The sequence below is a fragment of the Talpa occidentalis genome, unplaced genomic scaffold, assembly GCF_014898055.3.
Source record: "Talpa occidentalis isolate TD23 unplaced genomic scaffold, MPIMG_talOcc4v2.1 talOcc4.10, whole genome shotgun sequence".
NCBI classification, from domain to species: Eukaryota; Metazoa; Chordata; class Mammalia; order Eulipotyphla; family Talpidae; genus Talpa; species Talpa occidentalis.
The window spans coordinates 4,053,347-4,075,682 of record NW_023600993.1 but is presented as its reverse complement, the minus strand read 5'-3'; the positions used below and the strand labels follow the sequence as shown (position 1 = coordinate 4,075,682).

Below are 22,336 nucleotides of genomic sequence, written 5' to 3'. Positions count from 1 at the left end.
CTCAAACAGCCGTGAAGGCATCTTCCTCTCCCTTGGTCTGCACCCTTCTGTGGTCCAGCACCCCACTCCCATCTCTACCATCCGTCTAGTGTGGATTCTTAGTTTTCTTTGCGCTGTGGGTGAAGTCTATTCACCTCTTGCCAGGACAACATTATGAAGTCCATACTGTGAAGCCCGTCATGTACCAAGAAAACCAGTATTCACTGAAAAATAATCAACAAAGTCAAAATACCACATTTGTGATCACCTGGCTACTTTTCTAAAAGACTTGTTAAACAACAAGACCTGCCAATTACTGTCATTTCAAAGGAGTGAGGAGCATAAATAAAATTTCTGTCATCTGTAGTATTGTACCATGACATGAAAATACCTGTCATTTCCACTGGTGACAGAATCACAGTGTCGGCCAATATGACTCTGTGCGTGGCCTAAAGCAGCATTGGAAAAAATGCCCAGTGTCACATCAATTGGTGAAAATAAAGATGCAATAGTTTTCCCACCCAGGTTCACAGCTCCATCCAGAGATCTGTAGAGTTCCTGTTAAGAGATCTCTGTCCTCGCCAGATCGTACACAGTCTCACAACTGGAGTGGGCTCTCCTCTCCTATCCGTGTGTGGCCCTGTCTTCCTTAAAGACCTGTTTAGTTTTCATTCATTTCCCCTGCTGTGTTGCTATTCCCAATACCCCGTGTCCTGCAGTCATCACGCTGGTGCAGTGTCTGTGACCAGCGCAGCCCTGGCTGGATAGTGATGGGAGGATGCAGCAGGCAGCCAGTGCTTACCTCTCCCTCCCTGTCTGCCTTTGCAACATCAAGTCCAGCAGGTCTGAGAAAGGATCCATTTTCATTTTGGTGCTGTTGACTGTGCCAGTTGATCTGCTGGACTGACAGATCGTGCCTCTGAAAGGCGTTTTCTAATCCCATAGGCAGCCCTTGCTTAGTGGCTATTAATATGCCAGGCTCTCGGAGTCTAGGCAAATACCCTGATATTTTAGCTCAGTTATTCTGACAACAGCAGGTTTTGCCTTATGGAGTGCATATGTCACCCAGAGCATCAACTTCCCGCCTGTGAGTTATCATGGTGAAACTTGAAATGCAAATGATGTGCCTTGGTGCTCTTTGCAAATCTTTGCTTGCACCTGGCACTCATCTTTCCCGTGAAGACAGAGAAATGAGGGGGGAGGCAGAGGGAAGAAGGAAGGAAGGAAAAGATGGAGGAAAGAAGGGAGAAGATTAGCTTTATTTTCTGTCTTGCCTGGTGCCCAGCACTGAGCAGACCATAAACTTTCTTGAAATCCCCCTGCCCCCCTTACACAAATCATTTGATTTCCATTTTGAATATTCTGGAATCAGAAAAGACTTAAGAATCAAAGGTTTAATAAAAATAGGTCAGGGCAGATTAGTATTTTGGAGCAGCAGCAGCACAGGGCAAGGAGGGCAGGACGTGAGGAAGGGATCTGTGTGGAGAGTGGCTGTCAGCTCCAGAGGTGCTGCAGCCTGATGTTGAAACCCAGTGGGAATGTGTCTGGAGATAGGGCTTCGGGGAGATGGTTAGGATTAGATAACGTCATGGGATGGGGTCCTTGGGATAGGATCGGCACCTTATAAGAAGAGACCGGCAGAGATCCTGCGCTTTCCCTCCCACCTCCCCTCTCCTCATTCTGAGGACTCAGTAAGAAGGAAGCCATCTGGAGAAAGGAATAGAAGTCTCACCAGCCCCTGGGCATTCTTGGTAACTTGATTTCAGACTTCCAGATATCACAATGGTAAGAAAACAAATTTCTGCTGTTGAAGTCACTCCATCTAGGGGGTTTTGTTGTGGCAACATGAGCTAATTAATATAAGTCTCAGCAAATAGAGGATATCAATAAAGGGGTATTAATTATTTAAAGCAAGGACACAAATAGAAATTTGCATTTGAACAGCGTAATAATGGGAATAAAAATATGTTAGAGGGATTTCACAGGAGTTTTGAGTAGGGCAAAAAGAACCAGTAACTTCAATAACTTGAAGTTTCATTATTTGATCTGTCTAAAAACAGAAAGATTAAAAATGTGAAGAAAAATAAGGAAGGTCTATGAAACTTGTGAGTGATTATGAAGCAAATCAACATACTCTTGGGAGGGGTGAAAAAAATCATATTCTTAATAAGAGTTTTAAAAAGAAAGGAGAGATAGGAAATTCAAAGATATTTGAAGGAAAAATGATTGATATTTGATAAACAAAAACCCACAGGTCAAAGGAACTCTGATTTTGAGTAGGATAAACTGAAAGAGTTATCTAGACACATCATAACAAAAAAGTCAATCAAAAGTAAAGAGAGGGCCTCCCCAGTGGTGCAGCAGTTGAGCGCTGGGTTGCGAAGCTGCCCGCAGCCTCTGCAGCACCAGTTCGATCCCTGGCCGCTGGGCGAGGGTCCCACATGGTGCACAGACCTCTCCTGCCACTTGCTGCTCCCCTCAGCAGTGTACTTCGGTCCTTCTGCCTGTTCTGCTCCCCGCTCTGGCTCTGGTGAATTCTCTCACCCTCCCGCGCTTCTGACTGTACCCAGTGCTTGTATAAATAAATAAATGAATCTTTAAAAAAAAAGTAAAGAGACAGTTTTGAAAAAAGCTATAAAAGGAAAACAAAAAGGAAAAGAAAGAAAAAAAAAGCAAATCATCATGTTCAAGGGTCCTGCAATTAAAGCTGATTTCTGATCCAAAAGCATGGAAGCCACAGGGAGCATGACATGTTCAGTAGAGTGAAAGAAAAAGACGAATAAGAATTCTATATCCAGCAAAACTATCTATCAAAGATGAAGGGGAAATAAGATGTTTCCCAGCAAAGAAAATCTGAGACAATTTGTTGTAAGTCCTTCAAGCTGAAATGAAATTACCATAGGGAATAATTTAAATCAACATAAAGGAATAAAATACACCAGCAAAGTTTACAAAAGTAATTCCAAGAGACAGTATAAATGTAGATTTTATTTGGAAGTTTTTTTCAGTTCATAATTTAAAGACAGTTACATAAAACAATGCTTACAAAATTTTGTCGATCTCTGTGCACTTTATTATTATTTTGAAAGATTTATTTTTAGCTATTTATACATACAAAATCTGGGGTACAGGCCAGAATTGTGGGGGTGAGAGGATTCACCAGAGCATAGTGGGGAACAGGTGGACTGACTGAAGTACACTTCTGAGGGGAGCAGCGGGCTAGTCGGGAGAGGTCTGCTGCGCCACGTGGGTCAGCTCCCTGGCCAGGGATTGAACTCCTGTTGCAGTGGCTGCTGATAGCTTCATAGTGCTGTGACTTAACCCCTTGTGCCACCAGGGAGACCCATCACTATGTACTTTATAAAGATGTGATTTGTATCACAATAACAGCATGAAAGAAGGGTGAGAAATAGTGCTATGTAAGAGCAAAATTTTTGTTAATTATTTAAGTTAAGTTGTATTAGTCTGAGCTAGACTGTTTTATATATATATATATCACTCTTACAACTCAGAAATAAAAAAAACAAATGCTTAATTAAAATTTGGATACTGGGTTAAATAGAAATTCTCCAAACTAGCCAAAAAAAAAAAAAACACACATGAAAGATGTTCAACATTAATAATTGTTAGTAAATTTCAAACGAACAAATCACAATGAGATACTATTTCACATACACTAAGATGGATAAAAAGGGGACACAGTAACTAATGCTAGTGAGAAGGTTGAGAAGTTGAGACCCTCATAATTTACTCCTGGGAACGTAAAGTGGTCAACCACTTTGGCAATCAGTCTGACATACTGTATCCTCTCAAGCAACTCTTCAGTGGAGGAGATAGATATTAATCAGGGATGACACAAGCAAATGTAAAATTATGAGTATGAAAGTCTCTGTGATGGAGAGGCATTTGGAACAGTAAGGGGATATAAAGTGTGTCCTTGACCCACTCTTTTCTAAGAAAGGAGCCCTTGAGATGAAATTTAGATGAGTAGTCTGAGGAAAAGGAGAAGAGCATGCCAGGCTAGAGATATAGGATGCGCAAAGGCCCTGGAACAGGAGGAAACCCAGTGTGAAGGAGAAACTGGCAGTCCACAGAAAGTGAGGGGAAGCCAGGTGTGAGTTGAGAGTGGGCCAGTAGAGACATTATTCTTTGTACCTGCAACAAGAGCCATCACCTGTTAGGAATGTAGAATCCCTGCCTCTACCCCAGGCCTCTGGTATTAAAGTCTGCATTTAGCAAGTACCCAGGTGATTTGTAGGGGCAAAGTTTCAGTTGCATAATCTATGCCCGGTGTCCACTTACTGGCCTGCAGGTCCAACCCTCCACTGCCTGTGTGTGCCTGGAATCCTGTTGGCTCGTAGCTCTGCCTGTTCATTGACCAGTTGTCCGTGGCCACTTTTATGCTACAGTGACAGAACGGGGACATTGCCCTGGAAATTGGCCTCAATTCCATGGGCAGGAGAAACTAGTTATGGTTTTCATCTTGGCAGGTTCTCTCTGGCTGCAGGGACGTGAGGTGCTGAGAAGACATACCCTGGAGGAGCTCAGAGTTCAGAGGCGACTCACTTTTATCCTCCAAAATGGTGGTTCACCCCATTTGTGGGGGAGATGTCATCATCATTACCTCCTTCTTATTTGTAACGAAACACTTCAGTGCCTGGCAGAGGGCTCGTCCTCACCCAGTACTTGCAGCCTTCTAGTAACTTGGTAAGTAGCTTGGACTTAGACCTGTTAATGTTTTCTGCCCCTCGAGACTTCTTGTTGGACACGCCAGGTGTCAGGATGCTACGATGCCTGATCTGCATGCAGCAGTGTCCTGTTCTTGGCCTGAACTTGGGACGGTAGAAGCCAAGTCCTTGGCTTCCTAGTGAGTTCCAGGACAGCCTGGAGAAACAGGAATCGGATCCAGTTCCCAGCATGGATAGGACTGTAGGAAGAAGCCTCTCGAAGGTGCATATTTTCCTTCTGTGTCACGAGGAAGCTGGACCCTTTATCCTTAGCTGGGACTCTTGATCTTTAAGGTTCTCTGAGGTTTTTGTCCTTGAGTGGTACAAGGTGACCAAGTGGGGACTCTAGCCAAGTCTCTGGCTTATCCGAATCAGCTCTCTGCATCTTTATTTCATCTAAATGGAGCTCTTCACCCATCATGCATAAACCGTAGTTGATGAGAACACTGGGGAAAAAAAAGAATTCCACAGTGACAAAAGAGGTCTTTGAATTATGCATTGTTTCCGATTTTACATACTTCTGCTCCCTCCCTGTCATCTGTAGAGATAATAGAACATTACTGGCTCGGCTGTAATGAGCGCAACCTTTCCTACCAATTAGGTGTGATTGTGTACACTCTGGTCACACTGCTGGATGGCTAGCTTTTCCTGTCATGAGTTGGCAGCAGTTGAATAAGCAGAATATTCAGGGAGAGAAGTTGGATGTGTATAAACTCATCATGGCAAATGGATATGCCGTCAAACCCACTGTGCGATCAGAAGAAAACGCTTTGGGAAAGTGGTAGCTGGTAGTTTCTGGAAGAGGCTGCAACTTGGTGTATATAGAACGAGGGAAATGCTGTGAGGATAATAAGTTGCTTTGAACACAGATAGATTTTCAGCAGTGTTGCCATCTTCTGGGCAATCTGCCTGCTGCAGAAGTGTTGATTCAGTGCATAAAAGAGCAGTTAGCTGGCTTAGTGGGCTGTCTGATGGGGAGCACGGAAGTAGGGGCAATAGTGTGATGTCAACTCGAACATCTTGTGGAAGTCATTGCTTAGAATTACCTCTATTTATTGCCGTCGATGGTGCTCAGTTAAAACAATATTTTGTCAAGTCATCCTATTTGAGATGCTGAGGAAAAGAGAGAAGCCATCCAGCTCCGTGGGAGTGTGACTGCAGCCTCGCAGGTGCTCACCCTTAATAGACCCTGTGTTTGGTTTGATGCTCTGCGGTGGCCATCTTGAAATTCTTAATAGGTTTTGGAAAACCCTGCACTTTCATTTTCATTGGGTTCTGCACATTATGAGCTTGTTCCATTAAGAAGTTGGCAAGGTCTGCTTCTTGCCTCTAGGAGCTTCCAATAATGTGCCTAGAATCCTACTGGGACAGTAATGGAGGGACTTGATGAATTGTCCTGGGCCTTGGCTCCTTCCCTTTGTGTGAAGAGATCACATGGGCTGTGCTCTGAGGAGAGAAACCAGCGGCCTGAACTACTAAAGTGCTTTTCCCGTGAGAGCGGATGGCCCAGGGCTTCGGGGACACCTCACTTGCTGTCCAGGGAGCAGGGACTGGGCTAGTGAGGCTCATTGATGAGTTCAAGGTGTGACTGGGTCCAGGGGTAGTGGCATCTGACCTCCACTCACTGGGGACTCAAGAACAGCAGGGGGTGGGGGCACAGTACCCAGTGGAATGTAGCTGGAGATATTGGCAAGTCTAACTGGAATATTCATCGAAATGGGAGCCAGATGAACAGGCCAGTCACAAGTCAGAGGCTCAACCCCACATTAAAAACTCCCCATTTCAGATGTCAGACTCGATCAGACCTTTGAAAAGTAGGATGATGCTTTCTCCACGGGATAGGTAAGACCTGCCTGGAATGTCTAGCCAGGACTGAGTATCTGTACCTGTTTCGAAGAAAACTTAAAAAAAAAATATTCATAGTTCAACATCAATTTATGTCAGGCATTTGACCAAGTACTTCCAAGTTTTGCCACCACTGAGTTATAAACTCTGGGTTTTTAGAGAGTCTGGATTTTGAATTGTGGGTAGCGATTGTAGTCCTGCTTCAGGTAAGGTTCAGGTACTGGGGTGATGAGAATGGGGGAGCAGAGAGAGGTCAGTGATTTCTCAGGAGACATCAGCGCCTGGATGCCTTCCATGGTTGTCGGGAGGCCTGGCCTCATTCTGTCCACCCCAAGACACAGACATCCTCCTAGCTGAAGCCAACAGGGACCCCTACCAAGCCGTGAGCTTCCAACCTCAGCATCACCCTTAAGAACCTGCTGCCTTTTTCCCACGGCTGCAGTTTGAAGCCGCTTCAAACACGTGGTTTCTCTGTTTTTGGAATGAAAAATGTGCTGTGGGAACAGGCCGTCCTAGGACTCATCTGTCCTTCCTGTTGCCTTCCAGGCGGTCTCATGGCAGCTCTCTCGCAGAGATGCTGTGGCGCTTGGCCAAAGAGCCAGCCTCGTATTAGTGCCCTTCTGAGCACAGACCAAGGGAAGCCAAGGAGACAGGCTGATGTTTATGTGGCATTTTCTCCGGGGAACATAGCGGTGAACCCCATCCAGGTTTCCTGTGGGCTGCGTCCCTCACTTGCAGCTTTGCTTGGGCCATAAAATTGATCCAGTAGAAGCTGTCAAAGATCAAGCAGAAAAAAATCCTATTCTTTTTTGTTTTGTGGGGAGAATGGTTCTCAAAGTGTTATCTCTGAGCCAGCAGCTGAGCAGGACCTGAAGGCTGTCAAAAATATCAATTCTTAGGTCTCACCCAGATACACTAAATTGGGAACTGGGGCTGGCAATCTGTGATTTGGTGGTAAGCTAAAGTCTGAGAACCCCGGTATTAGAGAAATGATTTTCTTTTTCATGTGTGTCAAATTCCATTTTTGTTTAAGAAATGTTACCTATTCAAAATCCTTAGTTCCTGAGACCCCACAGAGCTAGATTGTTGTGGTTCACTTCTCATCAATGAGGGCTAGGCAGAAGGTTATTGGGTGGGTGCAACATCTTCACAGGGGTGGGTAATTAAAGAAACCTTAAGACTATATATATAGTATACTATACATGTAAACTACATATGTCGTTTATCATATATATGGAATTAGATTATATGATAGACACTACATAGATTTTCCATTGCTAGCCAATTCATTTATTATACATCTATCAAATACATGCCCACAGGTTAGACGTTTAAGGATATATGTGTATGGCTTCATGTGCACACTTATCTCTAATAAAAAAAATAAGGTGCAGGTGGTGAGAGAGAAGTACAGGCTGACCCCAGGGAGTCCTGAGACCTCCAGGCACAGTGTTTCCATGTCAGAGAAAATACTTCCCAGCATATCCTAACCTACCAAGATCCACACCAACCAGCTTGTTGTCAGGGGACCACGGCTCATGTTTCCTGAAGGGCCTTTTATACCCTACTGGAGTAACCCAGGCTGTAACAGGTGAGCCAAACACAGACTTCCAACACGTACCTTTTATTAAACAATGTGCACAAGCTGGTCAAGAACATCTCCTGGGGGTTTTGTCCTTGAGGCAGAGCAGGTCACTAGTTTGGCCATTTCATCCCTTTCTTGGCCATGGCCAGCTCTGTGTCTGAGGCTCCAGGTGTCACAGAGGCAAGAATAGAAGCAACACAGACCAGTTGCACATTGACTCTGTCCCCACACATGGGGATTTCTGGAAATGCTGTTATTTTCCTTCCATAGAGAGCTGGTTTCAGCAGCCATATGCAGTTCCCTTTACCCTTTCTTCTTCCTGGAGAGCGATCACAATGAGTTAGTGAAGCAGCCTATCTGAGACTGTAAAGATGGCATCTCCATGACAGAGGCTGAAGAGAAAGATGCCCTAAGTCTGTGCCCTGTGACATCACTGAGACTCTTTTCAGACTTCTCATTCAATGATAAAATTGGTGCCTGTTTCTGGAGGTGTGGTGACTGTAAAGAAATCCTCAAGGAAGCTAGGGTGTGAGAGTCAACATTTCTTTACATTTTGTCCTTGTTGCCATAGGAACACAACCTCTGTGGTCCTCCCAACACCCTGTGATGTCAAGCGTATACACACCCATCTTGCAGGAATGGAGGTAGAAATCCCAAGAGATGTCAGTTTCTACAGACTCACAGTTAGTAAGGGTCAGGAACAGACTTGTGTCTAGAGCCTCGAGGGAAACTTCTACTTTGGGGGGAGGAGGGACAAATGGCAGCTGAGTGGGGTCCTTAGGTTAAAAAGTTGCAAAGCTCTCTTGAAAACAAATCAGTGAAAATTAGAAGTAGAGCATGGTGGAACACGCTCGGCCCTGGGAGGGGGCTGGGAAGATGAAGGGCCTCTTATCTCCATGGGAAATCAGCCTCTGTTCAGCCTCTGTTGTTAGGAACAATCATTTTCTAGCATCCTGTTTCACTCCTGCATGAAAAACCTACTACAGTGGAATCCAGAAAAAGAGATTTCAGGCACTTTTGGGGAATTCCAAATCGACTTCTATTTTCTCATGACCTTTACTGACTTTAATGTCAGCCGGTAGGTGGTTTCTATAGCCTGCTCTTCGCAAATTGGGGGTATGGCTGAGATGAAATATTGGTACAGTGTAATGGTGGTCAGGAGCCCTGTCTCTGGAATATCCCTCCTGAGGCATCAACCTGAACCCAGTAATTTATCAGTTCTATGAACTTATAGCTCAGTTTTCTTATCTGGAAAATGGTTGCGGTACCTTCAGGGATTTTGTACAAAAAAATCTTTAAAATTACCCATGTTAAATATTTGCTAGCATTTTTTTAAAAAAGGGTTATTTATCACCCCTGGTCCTGTTGTTTACTATGTGTGCGATGCTAGGAAAACAATTCTGTGGTCTTCAATCTCCTCATCCATAGAATAATGGGATGCATGAATTTTCTCTCACAATATCTGATTGAGAAGTGGAAAATTCCATACCCTGCCCCGCCCACATCTACACGTATTCCTAAGGTCCCAGACTGTTGTTTTGTTCACATCTGTTTACCTAGTTCGTAGTATAAAGACTGCCACCTCCTAGTCAATCAATAACTATCTGTTATATGAATGTTTGGAAAAATTTTGCTTCTTGAACATCAGACTCTATGGTCTAACCATGCAAAAATATGTCCAACTGGAGCTTTAAACAAACATTTCTCAAAAGCACTGGGCATGGTCCAGGAGAATGCTCAGCCTGCCGAGCTGGAGACTCGGGGGCTGGTAGTGGTGGTTTCACTCCCATGGGGTACCCTCAGGGATGATCTAAACTCCACTAATTCCCAGCAGGAATGCAGATTCAAAGTCTTGGGGACACAGGAAAAGTAGCATCAACACCTGTTGTCTTTTTGCTCACCTTTTATTTGATGACACCTGGCCTCGTGTCTTTGTGACAATGTCAGACCTATTTTCATTTAATCGTGGTCAAGGTTGGCTTCAGTTCCAGTGTCCTATTTTCCTTGTGATTTGGCTGTGAGAGTAGACTCCCTCTGCTGTCTTCCCCCTACAAACTCAAAGATTAAACCAGGCGATCTAGTTGACTAGCTGATACTCTTCCTCCTCCCTTCTTTGCTGTAGACATAGTGTCCTTGACTACAGAGAGTGACTTTTCAGAGAAAAGAGATCCATCCTGTGGTTGCGGGAGGCAAGTGTAAAAGTGTCCTTGAAACCTTGCAGCAGGTCCTCAAGTCCCCTTGTCATTTCTGGGATGTTCCATCACTCTGTTTACAAGTAGTTCTGAGATGGAAAGCAGAGACATACCTCTCTAGTGTCCCTGGGTTACACCACGGTCAGTTGACTACATGGAAGAGCATCCAGATTGTCAGCCATATAATAGTGGAAGTCATTTTATCTCAGAGGAGCAATGTAGCCCAAACTCATCAATAACTTTCCACGGTGAATTTGACTTCCCACTGGGGAAAATACTGATAGCATCATCACGAGCTCCAAAGAGGCCGGTTGTATCAAGGACAAACAGCCAAACATTGTGAAGCAGGTCACCAAAGTAGCAATATCCACCCCTGGAAGATCAAGCCGGATGCAAATGTCCCCATTCCAGCTCTGAAAAAAGACCATGAAGGTAATGAGGTGGAAACAGGCTCCTGTAACATCCTCCTACCACCTGTCCTCATCTGGATCTCCACCAGAAACAAGTTCCCATTCGCTTTCAGGATTATTGAATTAACATTTTAAACAGGAGTCTGATCACACAGCCGCCTGCCTAAAACCTTCAATAGTTTCCCGTTCCCTTAACATAAAACGCAAACCTCTCTCCAAGGTCTTCATGGGTGGATAAGCCATGGAGTCGAATTCTTTTAAGAAGCTGGAAATTTGCAAAAATGCACTTATTCAACAAGTATTTCTTGAATGGCCGCCTTTGGCCAGGCAGTACACTATAGCCGGAGTAAGAAATCATTAACAATGCTGTGTTGTTGTTTAAAGAATCAAAAAAAAATCTCTGGTTTATAGTTGCTTGTTGATTTCGATATTTACTTTATTATAAATTAGTCTTTTTCTGGGGCGGGGTGGGGAGGAGGGATTAGGGTCAAAATATGGGGGGTGGGAATTGTATGGGGAATATAACCAAGATGAAAATGCATACATTGTGCAAAAATGAATAATGATGTAAAAAATATATAAAATAAAATAAAAATAAAAATAAAATAATCAGAAAAATCTCTTGCTCTGTCAAGTAGGGCCCTGGTGACTGAGGCCATCGAAATGCCTCTGGCGTATGGCAGTAGTGCAGCCCTGAATGCTATAGACATTTCTACCTGAAGACCATGTGGCCCCAACCAGCCCCCTGTCCCTCCCACCTGCAGGTAGCCTGCTCCTGTCTAATGTCCAGTTTTGAGGGACAGAGCAGAGCGTGGCATCTGAAGGGAAGGAGAAAGGACCTTATCTTACACTCCTCACTAGAGGAGCAGGCGGGGATGTGGACTAAATGCCCACATGGAAGAAGCTTGGAGGCGGGAAGTTCATTCCCCGCAAGTGCACAGAAGCACGGAGCGCAGAACAGGTGAGTTTGCTATTTGAACAACACCAGCAAGGACCAGAATGTTGTGTTGGTTTTGATTAAGACTCATTTCAAGGCCTGTGATCTTTACCATGCTGGCTTGTCTCCTGATTCGAGTCAATGTCCACCCAACTCCTTGGAATTCATCTGTTTTCTTTTGCTTGGTGTTTTGTTTTTCCCTTCCAGTAGTGGAAAACGATGCTTTGGCTCTTGTTAGGTTGAACTATGTGAAGTTGATGATAAACATTTTTGATTCACCCAAAATAGCAATTTCACATGGTCTGATCTAAGAAATATGCTTAGAACACCATTGCAGCATATTGATATTAAAAAGAGATCGAACAAGAATGACTGTTTGAATACTAATGAATTAATCAATGATAACTGATTACCGCTATAGATAAGAGGTGTAGCAGGTGGCAAATCCATAAGGACTGACTCGAGGAACCACATCTCAGGGCTCAAGCTGTGACCTTTTGACTGCTCTGTTTGATTAAGAAATTTTGGCTAAAAGCGTCAAGGTCAACTCAACTAACGGGGCAGGGGACAGGTCAGGAAAGGGGCAGATCACTGGGTGATACCTGGGAAGAGACCAGGATCTTCGGGGAGGGGAGGCTTGTCATATTTTTCTGTGGTTGCCCATTCGTTTTTGGCTCCCAGCCTTCACCTGCTTTGTTCACAGGCAGAGTGAAGAAAGGCAGGGAAGAAGGCAAGAACTTAAGACCATGGTTATCACCATCTGTTCTTTGACATGACCTGGAGTTTCCTGGAGGTCCCTGCAGGGGTGCTGAGAGGTCAGAGGTGTTTTGCTTGTGATGCCAAGAGGCCATATGCATTTTCCATTGACGTTTGCAGTGATGATGCAAAGATGATGGGGTACAAGGCTTCAGTACAGATCAAGCCAGTAGGAGTATTTGTAGGAGTAATTGTTGACTTTGCATGATACAGTAAGAAGGGCCAGGTCACTCAGGAATTTCTTGATTGACTTATTCACTGTTAACCCAAAAGAATTATTCTGTGTGGGGCCTCCCCGGTTGAGCGCTGGGTTGCGAAGCTGCCCACAGCCGCTGCAGCGCTGGTTCAATCCCTGGCTGCTCCCCGGCCGCCGGCAAGGGTCCTACATGGCGCGCAGACCTCTCCTGCCGCCCGCTGCTCCCCTCAGCAGTGTACTTCGGTCCTTCTGCCTGCTCTGCTCCCTGCTCTGGCTCTGGTGAATTCTCTTACCCTCCCGCGCTTCTGACTGTGCCCAGTGCTTGTATAAATAAATAAAATAAATCTTAAAAAAAAAAGAATTATTCTGTGTGAAGAAATAAGAAACAATGGAATATTTCTTTTGTGAACAACTGGGCTGTCTTGAGGGAAAGCATTTCTCAGTGGCTGCAGTGCAAGAGCCACTGCTGCTTCATTTTTGGAGACCGTTCTTACTCGGAAAACAACTGACAAACGATGGTTCTTTAGATGTGGGCATTTGGCAGACACTCTCAAAAATGAACGAAATAAGCTTGTCACTTGAAGAAAAGCCACTGACAGTGTTGCCAATGACAAATCTGAGCGTCCACACAGACATGTCTAGAATTTTGGGAAACTGGTTTATGCCAACCTGAGCTTGGCAAATCCCTTTCTTCTTCCCCTTTCTGTCCTTTTCATAGAAATATGGTCTGAGTGTTAACAAGCAATGCATTTATTGTTCTAAAATAAATTAATACACTTTCTAGTTCTCCATTTTAATTTAAATATGGAAAAATAAAGCTTCCAGATAGAAATGCTTCCTGGAGATGTCATTCGTTTTTGAGGACATACAGATGTTTGCAAGGAGGTTGACAGACTCCTCTCTGAGCTGTCAATATTTTGTCCCTTTAGATAAACTCTGAGAGAGGCCTTCTGCTAACCACTGCTGCACCATCATTTCTGAAGTTTTCCCTCATGTACTGGCTCTTTGTATGTGTCTCTCTTTTTCTTTCCATTATAAACACTTAGATCTGGAAAACACGTTTGCATGATTCGATTAGTTACCATTGGGCTGGGAGATTTTCATCTTCGCTGCCTTATAGCTCCCAAAATAATTTTATGCTTTCAGTGAACCCTCGCGGGGGACTGTCAAATGGAAAAGCAGCATTATAAACTCATATGAGGTTAAGAATCCAGAAAGAGTAAGAGAGAATGAGAGTAATGCCGATGAAAATAGAAACCAGATACACAAAATGACAAATGTAAATGCTGGAGATGATTCTATTTTGGTAAAGTCTTGATGTGTCCATTTCTCCTGAAACATCTGTTCTGTGCTGTGCTGGTTACTGATGTTGCTATGATTCTGCTTGACAAGGGTGGCAGATTTAATGACAACAGGATTGCTAGCATGGAAGCGACACCTCGCCTGCACCCCCGACGAGAATGCTGGGCCCCTCATTGAGATTCTCAGCAAGTCACCGTGATGGCTGGTTCATTGCGCTTTCTAAGTGATATTAATAATAATGCTGCCGAAGCCGTCTAACTCTGGAGTGGGTGGGCTCTGGGGGCTGCTGTTATAATAGAAGCTGAGGGTTAGGTCACATAGAAACTTCAACAATATTCCATTTGGAGGATATTACCATCTTATTGTTTTCACATGAATTCCATTGGGGGTTTTCAGCAGCTGATTCCTTCCCCTATCTGGACAATTATCTCTTATGTAAGCTGAAAGCATTAGACTAGAGCGATTGTCTTTAACCAGCAAAATCTTAATCTGAAAATTCAGTACAGAAGAGAGAGAAGAGCTGCTGGCTTAAAGATGGGGAAACATAAGATCTCTTCTTGGTCTCCACATGTCAACAGCCCAGCCCTGACTTCCATCCTGTTTTCTACTCTCTGCAGAATTCACCAGCTCCTCTGTGCTTTATCATTTGAGAGTGACCATACCGGAATTCCAGCTCTCTGTCCATACTGCACCTCTGTCTCTTGGTTTTCTTACTGTTGCTGCTAATAGTATCTTTCCACAGCACTTTACAGTTTATAAAGTGCTTGTAGGTATCCCTTACCTGATTGTCCCTCACCCCATTATTGTAGTTATCCCTCACTTGATACTGACGAGGTGCGTAGGATCATCTCCTTGTTACAGATGCAAAAATGTGGCTTGAAATAGTCATAACTTTTCCAAGATCCCACAGTCAGGAAGAGACACAGCCCCTGGAGACTGGAACTCAAAGCTTTGGTGTCCATGGCCTTGGTCTTGATGACTCACAGAAATAGCGTTGTTGCTCCCGTTTCTCTCATGCACAACCCCAGGAACCCGAGCCTGCCTCTCTTGTCCACCTGTGAACTACTCAAGAGGGGCTTTGAGGCTATCTTGATGGGAACTCCCCAATCTTCGGCAAATTGGGATAATTGGTCACGGTAAACCAGGCCTACCCAACAGACCCTCAAGGTGCACGTCGTGACCCTGGTGATCTTCAGTTAAAATTGTATGTGGCAAACAGACTGGGGGTCTGAAAACCAAGAGAACTAGTTCCTCTGTTCACCAGTGGTGCGACCCAGGTAAGGGGTTTCAGTGACATCAGTAATCAAAGGAGGGAATAGATGGACGTGCCTGGAGCTGCCCATTGTGCCCGGTTCCTGCTCCTGCAAGCGGGTGAGGACCGTCCAGTGGAAGCAGTGCTTGTTTTCTTAAACAAAATCACTTGCTTTCAGTTTCCCCACTGGAAATTATGCCTATAGAAACTTAGTTTAAAATATTTAAAGTTTAAAAGAAATTATTAATACATCCAGTAAATAATTCATTCAAATAATGAATATAGGACCTATCAGCATTATGCAATGTTCGGTTAAGAATAAAAACATTTCATTTAGCCTTCCATGTTTTATTCAGCAATTTTGATCATTTTTATGAAACTTAGAATGGAAAGGAAAGAAGCCATGCATTGTAGAAATTAAAGAATGCGATCAGAAACAGCAGAAGAGAAGCTATGTTAGCGCAGACAAATGTGCAAAGAAATGGATCATGAACACGAGACGTGGCTGATGCCTTGTCAGGTTTCCTGCAATAAACGATTTGTGGAAACATGCGCTAAGAACATGGATACAAATGGGGTGCAATGAGGGTTTCTTGGGAAAAGCATGAGCTTGAGTCACGTGACCTGGGTTCTAGCCTTCGTTGCTTACCAGCTCTGTGACCTTGGACAAGTCATCCCCATGCCCTTTTTTCCTCCTCTATCTCCCCATCTTACAGTGACCTTGGAAATGCTAAGTAAGATACTGAATAGGTCAGTAACCAGGGAGAGCACAATGACCAGTGACCCTTTCGGGCCAAGAGCAGGCCAGCGGGGGCCAGGGGAGGGAGTGTGGCTGCCGCAGAGAGGCAGTGACCAGCAAGGAGGGAGCAGGCAGACCTCCTCCTCGTCCTGCCCTCTGCTTCCTTGATGGCGTCTTCCAGAAGGCAAAGTGACTGGAGGCAGGAGGACAAGGAGCCTGTTGCTGCAGCCCATGGATGTTCGTCTTCCCAGAGAAGCCCCTCTAATGACCCCAGGATCAAAGTGCAGGCATGAGCAATAGGATCTGCCTGTAACACAAAACTGCACAGAGGCAGCATGGAAGCTGCTGGAGCTGTGGTGCCTCCTTGTATAGGGAGCTTTAGTCTTCCCCCATGACCCAGAAACCCACTCCTGGATGCTTACCCTAGAGCAGTGGAGACGCTCTGTGTGAGTCTTCATAGCAGTGCTGTTCAGGATCTGCCAGCCTGGACAGGTGGCCCCACGGGTGAGTGGATAAACAGAACGGGGCATCCATAGGACGGGGTACCGGCCAGTGGGTGAGGAGTGACCCTTGCTGCTCTGACAAACAGGCTGTCTTAAAAACATGCTGAGGGAAAGACGCCGTTCTCTGAAGGCTACAGGGATTGATTCCACTCTCACGACCTTCTCAACACACAACCGTAGTGAGGAGGACCTGGTGGAAGATGGTTGCTGTTGGGGTGGGGGAGAGGGTGTGACTCTGAATGGGTGCCTGGAGCGGGCACCGGGGAGGTCAGTCTGTTGATTGTGGTAACAATTGACACAAATCTCTGTGGTAAAGTCCAGAGAACCATACATCAAAAAAGGCCCATTTCATTATATGTTCTTTTTTTTCAAAGTTGAAAACAATTTAATATATTGTATTGTTTCCTAAAAGTCCCTACATACCTCTATTATTTGTCACATATGCCAACTGAACACTTGCTCAAGATGCTTCCTTTTATTCTTTTTTCAATTTATTTGATTATTATTCTCTTTTAAATTTTTTTTATATATTATTTTTACATCATTTTTCATTTTTGCTCAATGTATGTATTTTCATCTCGGTTATATTCCCCATACAATTCCCCCCCCCCCTTATTTTGACCCTAATCCCTCCTCCCCTCCCTATGTTCTTTTTAAAGTAAAAAAAAAAGTCAAGGGCCTCCCCAGTGGCGCAGCGGTTGAGCATTGGGTTGCGAAGCTGCCCGCAGCCTCTGCAGCACCTGTTCGATCCCCGGCTGCTCCCCGGCCACCGGAGGAGGGTCCCACGTGGCGCGCAGACCTCTCCTGCCGCCCGCTGCTCCCCTCAGCAGTGTCCTTCGGTCCTTCTGCCTGCTCTGCTCCCCGCTCTGGCTCTGGTGAATTCTCTCACCCTCCCGCGCTTCTGACTGTACCCAGTGCTTGTATAAATAAATAAATGTAAAAAAATACCGTATTAAAAAAAAAGTCAAGCTAGTTATCTGGGACATACATGTGAACAAATGATGGATTTGTTCTTAGGACAATAATGATGAGCTATTTGTCCAAAGTTGAAGAAGCTTCCATCCAAGCTGAAGTAAGAGAAGTAACTGCAGAATGGCCTGACAACATGAACCTTGTGTACATGTAGATTTTGCACATGTGAGATGCGCAGATCTGCCTGTCATCGTAACGTGGCAGCCTGGACGGGGGCAGCAGATATGAGGGGAAGCTCTGTGTGAGGGGGATGAAAGGTAACGGACATCGGGGCTGAGTCTGAGTGTCAGAAAGTGGACCCCCTGGGCAGATGGAGTTCAGGGGTCCGGAGCAGAGTTCAGACATGAGCCCAGGACAGAGATGGAGATGAGCTGGCGGTGGTTTGGCTGCATCACAAGTGTTCAAGGCAAGAGGCCATCCAGCTCTCGGCAGCTGGTTCCCAAGCAGTGGGGAGAAAATAGAAGAAAAAAGGGGAATGTTGGGGTTTGGGGGCTCAGGGGTAGGCACTGGAGTAAGGCACAGCTGGGCTGGCTGCTGGCCCTGCTACCTCCTAGTGTATGACCTGGGACAGTTTTGACTTCTTGAGTACAAGAAGAGACCTTTCCCCACTGCCTTGCTGTGAACATTAAATGAAGCCCCTCAGCTGTCCAGGCAAGGAACTAGAGTCCACGCCCAGTTACAGTTCAAGTCTAGTCCGCAGAGGCTGGTCACAGCAGGACCCTGCGCCCTTGAGCTGTGCTTCTGGGGAGCTGCTCACTCTCCTAAGCTGCAACGCCTGCAAAATGACAACGATCATGCCCCCCACCCCACCCATGGGCTTTGGGGGTAAGGCTTCCGCTGAGATAATAACCATGATGATGCTCTGTGAGCTGGAAATTGCTATTCAAATGGACTTTGAAGGCCAGAACCTTCAGGGAGAAATGTTTTCTTCTTGCTTCTGGGTGTCCTGGAGACACAAAACAAGCCTCCAGGTCAGGGCTGGACTCAGAGTAGAAGAGGGTTAGGAGGCCAGGAGGTTTGGCCAGAGGCACCAACCAAGCAGTCAGTGGGGAGGCCCCAGAGGGTTTCACCTTTGACCCTGGGGATTAGTTCCAGGGACCACCAGATGGGTGGTTACAGCAGTGGCTCCCGAGGCAGAACTTGCTGTAGGAACTTGGGCCAGTGGTACAAACAGGCTGTCAGGGTTCCTGGTTGATGGGATAAGCCTCTGTCTGCTTGACTCAGGAGTGGCCAGGCCTCCCAGCAGAGGCGCAGGCCCTGCCTCTTATCCCTCTCACTCTGTTTATCCAGTGGCTCTTTCTTTTTTTTAAGATTTATTTTTTTATTTACTTATGCATACAAAAGCTTGGATGGAAGCCAGAGGTGGGGTGGTGAGAGGATTCACCAGACACAGAGTGGGGAGCTGAACAGGTGGATCTACTGAAATACACTGGGGAGGGGAGCAGCGGGGAGACAGGAGAGGTCTGCTGTGCCATGTGGGTAGCTCCCTGGCTGGGGATGGGACTGGTGCTGCAGAGGCTGCGGATAGCTTCACAGTGCTGAGACTTAACCCCTTATACCACCAGGAGGCCCTATCCAGTGGCTCATTTTGAACAGTGCAAACTCAGGCCTACTGCTTTCCTCCAGGTGGCCACTGCACCTTCAGCTCTGGCCACAGATCAGTGATACCTGACACCCCCGAACCAGAATTCACCCTGCTGTCCCACTGATCCTTTGAGTGACAAATGAATAGTGGTTGTTGGGAGCCATCACGGCTAGGGGGTGATGCGAATGCAGCGTTATTGTTGAAATGTCTGACTTAGCACAGTAAGTTCCTTAAGTGTTCTCAGTTTTGTCTTTGGTGGGTTGAAATGTATGATGCCTGATTGTCATCACCCCCTAGGACATTTATCAGGAGTAAGCAGAGAGACATATGTGAAGGACTTAGCACAGTACTCAATGCTAAGCAAGGGAATGATCAATGAGTCAGCACCCCGAGGACAGTGAGTTGGGAAGAAACTCTAAAACAAGGTCTTCCTGGCTGAGTCTGTTTCCTTACCTCCTAAATGCTTAGAAAAAATGCTTGTCTCACTTAGAAAAATGCTTGTCCTGCTCCTCAAAGGGAAGCTGGGTGGGGATGGAGGTGAGCCGCTTGCCATCTGAATTGCTACCCAGGAGTTAGGGTTATCCTTCTTATGGGAGTGGAGCCTCTCGTGCCAGAGTTTCTATCATCAGCATCCCAAGGTCATGGCTTATGTAAGCGTGAGGATGAGCAGCTCTTGGGTTTCAGCCGGCGCTCATGAGTTGTCTGCTCATCAGAATTAAAACCTTCCTCGACACGTACCATCCCGCTCGCAGTAGCGCATCCGTCCCTCGGCTGGCCCTCTCGCCAATCTGACAGCACAGCACAAGCAAATTGCACTTTGATTGCAAAAGGAAACTGCAAACTTTGAAAAAGATGCAGGGTTTTGTAAAGATGAAAGGGATGATGGAGAATTTCTCTAATCTCATGCAAAATAATTGACAAATGAGGATCTGACAGGGTTGGACCAGTTAATAATTGAAAAAGAGAAAAATCGACAAGGAGGCTGGCATGCCAGGCTTCACAAGAGAATAATTCGATGATTTGAATATCAGAGGGTGCGGGAAGCCTTTGGAAAAGTTGATGAAACCTCAGCATTTTTGGCAAAAATTATCCTCTTCATGGCCGTTCTTGGAGCCGTGTCATGTCACGCTATTATGTAATTTCCTCGGAAAAGGATCGCTTGTTAATTTTAATGGTCATCAAATGACTGCAGGATAGCCATGCTTTTATTAAATATAAACTTATTTTTAATGGATTTTAGTTTCATTTGTTTTCACCATAACATTCAAATTTTCTCCACCCTCCATTTTCCAGGAAATTTTGGTTCCCACTTTTCATGGTCTTCTGTCGTCAGTGTCCCACGCGCAGTTAAGAGTTGTGCTCCTTTGTTTCTCCCCGTTAGGTCCAGAGAGTTCCTAGAACAACCACTTACCTGGAGATTTCAGACACGGAAGCTCCAGCAGGTGGTGAAGGTGGGAAAGCATCGGTCCCGGCCCCCGAAGTCTGCCGCTTGGGTGAGTTCTATTTTGCAACCCACCTCATGAGCTGGTAGCAGCCGGCGAGTGTGACCGTAGTGACCTGACAGAAGGCAACAGCTGTCACGTGCTTTCTCTCTTCTTGGTGCCTTTGGGTGTGGCCGAAGCTGGGGCCACAACGAAACTCTTCTTCTGTGGAAGTGAAGGAGCTTTGTGAGGACTGGGTGAGACCCTGGGCGTTGAAGTCTACTGAGCCATGTTGCACAATAGATGCTAAAGTAGCGCAGTCCTGGGTATTCCAGGAGACAGTGGCCCTTGCTTCCTGTGCTCTGACTTCTTTCACTTGAGTGTATTTGTGGATTCCCTAGATTGCTCTGCTCTCCGCCCACCCCAGCATGCACACTCTGGAAGACCGAGTCTCATATTGTATTGAAGTTATGTCTTATGTCTTCTGTTGGAGAGCGGGGGTGGGGGAAGACCCACTTCTGCTTTGTAATCATCCCAACCTTTGAGGTCCCGAGGGGGAGGTGGGGAGCAAGATGGTCTAGAAGAGGGCCTGGCAGTTTCTGGCCCAGGGCCATAGGAAGGACCACTGCCTCCTCTACTATTGTCCTTTGACCATTCCTTGATTTCACCCTTAAGACAAATATGGTACCCCATTGCACCAGAATTTCTAGAACTCACTGTGTCCAGAGCTAGAATCAGCCCAACAGTGTTCATTATGTCATCCATGCAACTCACCGGACAGTAACGCTGTGAGCTGATTACTTTATAGACAAGGAAAGGTGTTTTGTAGCTAAGTTGGAATGACTTGCTGGAGCTCCTGCCTACATCTAGAACTGGAGGCGGCACTGGACCCCTACAGGTCATCAAGCCCCTTCCTCAGGTGTGGCCACAAAACTCTACTGCTCTGGCCAAATGGGGGCACCATGGAAGCACCTTGAATTTTTATCCTTGCTGGACTGTATATGATATTTCTCCAAAAAGTTGCATTCCTAAAATCATTTTTCACCTCCGCACTGTTCCCTGAGATACGTCAGGCAGGAGGAATCCCATTTTACCTATAAGTATTTATGGTTTAACCAAGGTCATGTATTTAGTCAGTGGCAGAGCTGGACGACCACACCACGGGGCACCTGGCCCCGTCCTTGTACCTGACATTCCCAGGTCCCCTTTTCAGCGCACATTGTGGGATGTCAGTCCTCGCTGGGTGTCTGGCGGCCAGCTGTGCGGGGGTGTGCTGCAGAACAGAGATGGGGAGAAGCTGGTCCTGTGGGGATGCCTCTCCTCTCTACTCCAGAGAGTGCCATCCATCACCTTGTCACCACGGAGCCCCGGCGGATGCCTGCCCAGCGAGGCTGCGGGTACGTAAATGTAATGGAAATCAGTCAGGGGCCAATTTTCCCTATAGAAAAGGGAATTGCATTTCTCAGGCATGTGGGCAAAGAGAGGTTGATTAAACATAAAACATTTCCACAGAGGGGGCAGCGTAAAGGAAGACTCCAGCTCTGCCTGTTCGGGGAGGGAATTTTCCTGCAGAAAACTCAACGCAGGGCCTTCGGTGCCGATAATTCCATCTGACGGGCGCTCTTGTCTTGGGATTGCTGATTCCAGCAACTTGGAGGCACTCGCGCTGACCTATGTTCTGTCATCTAATTTGTCGCAAGATTTTGAAGTTTCCAGAAAAGGATGTGAAATGTGAAATCATGCAGGAGGTAATGGGGTGGTTCGCCCTACATTTGGTCATGTCACCGGCTGTTGACAGAGATCAATAGTTCCTTTTAGAGTTGGCACCCTTGGGTATCGGCTGTGCTGCCACGTCTGGGAACTGACTAGCTCTCTTGTCGGGGACAGCGGGTAGGAGGAAAAGCAGTAAATTAGTGCTTGGAGTTAGGACAAGTC

The 22,336-nt window shown here is 45.9% G+C and overlaps 1 long non-coding RNA gene across 1 annotated transcript in view; it reads left to right on the top strand.

The window, feature by feature from the left end:
- The window catches only part of LOC129145794 (uncharacterized), a 49,744-nt gene extending 28,110 nt beyond the window's left edge, over nt 1–21,634 (top strand). The window contains exons 2-4 of the long non-coding RNA XR_008551866.1: nt 4,470–4,686; nt 20,362–20,473; nt 21,615–21,634. This is a non-coding gene — a long non-coding RNA (uncharacterized LOC129145794). The remainder of the gene's footprint in view (nt 1–4,469; nt 4,687–20,361; nt 20,474–21,614) is intronic.
- Nucleotides 21,635–22,336: the final 702 nt, after the last annotated feature.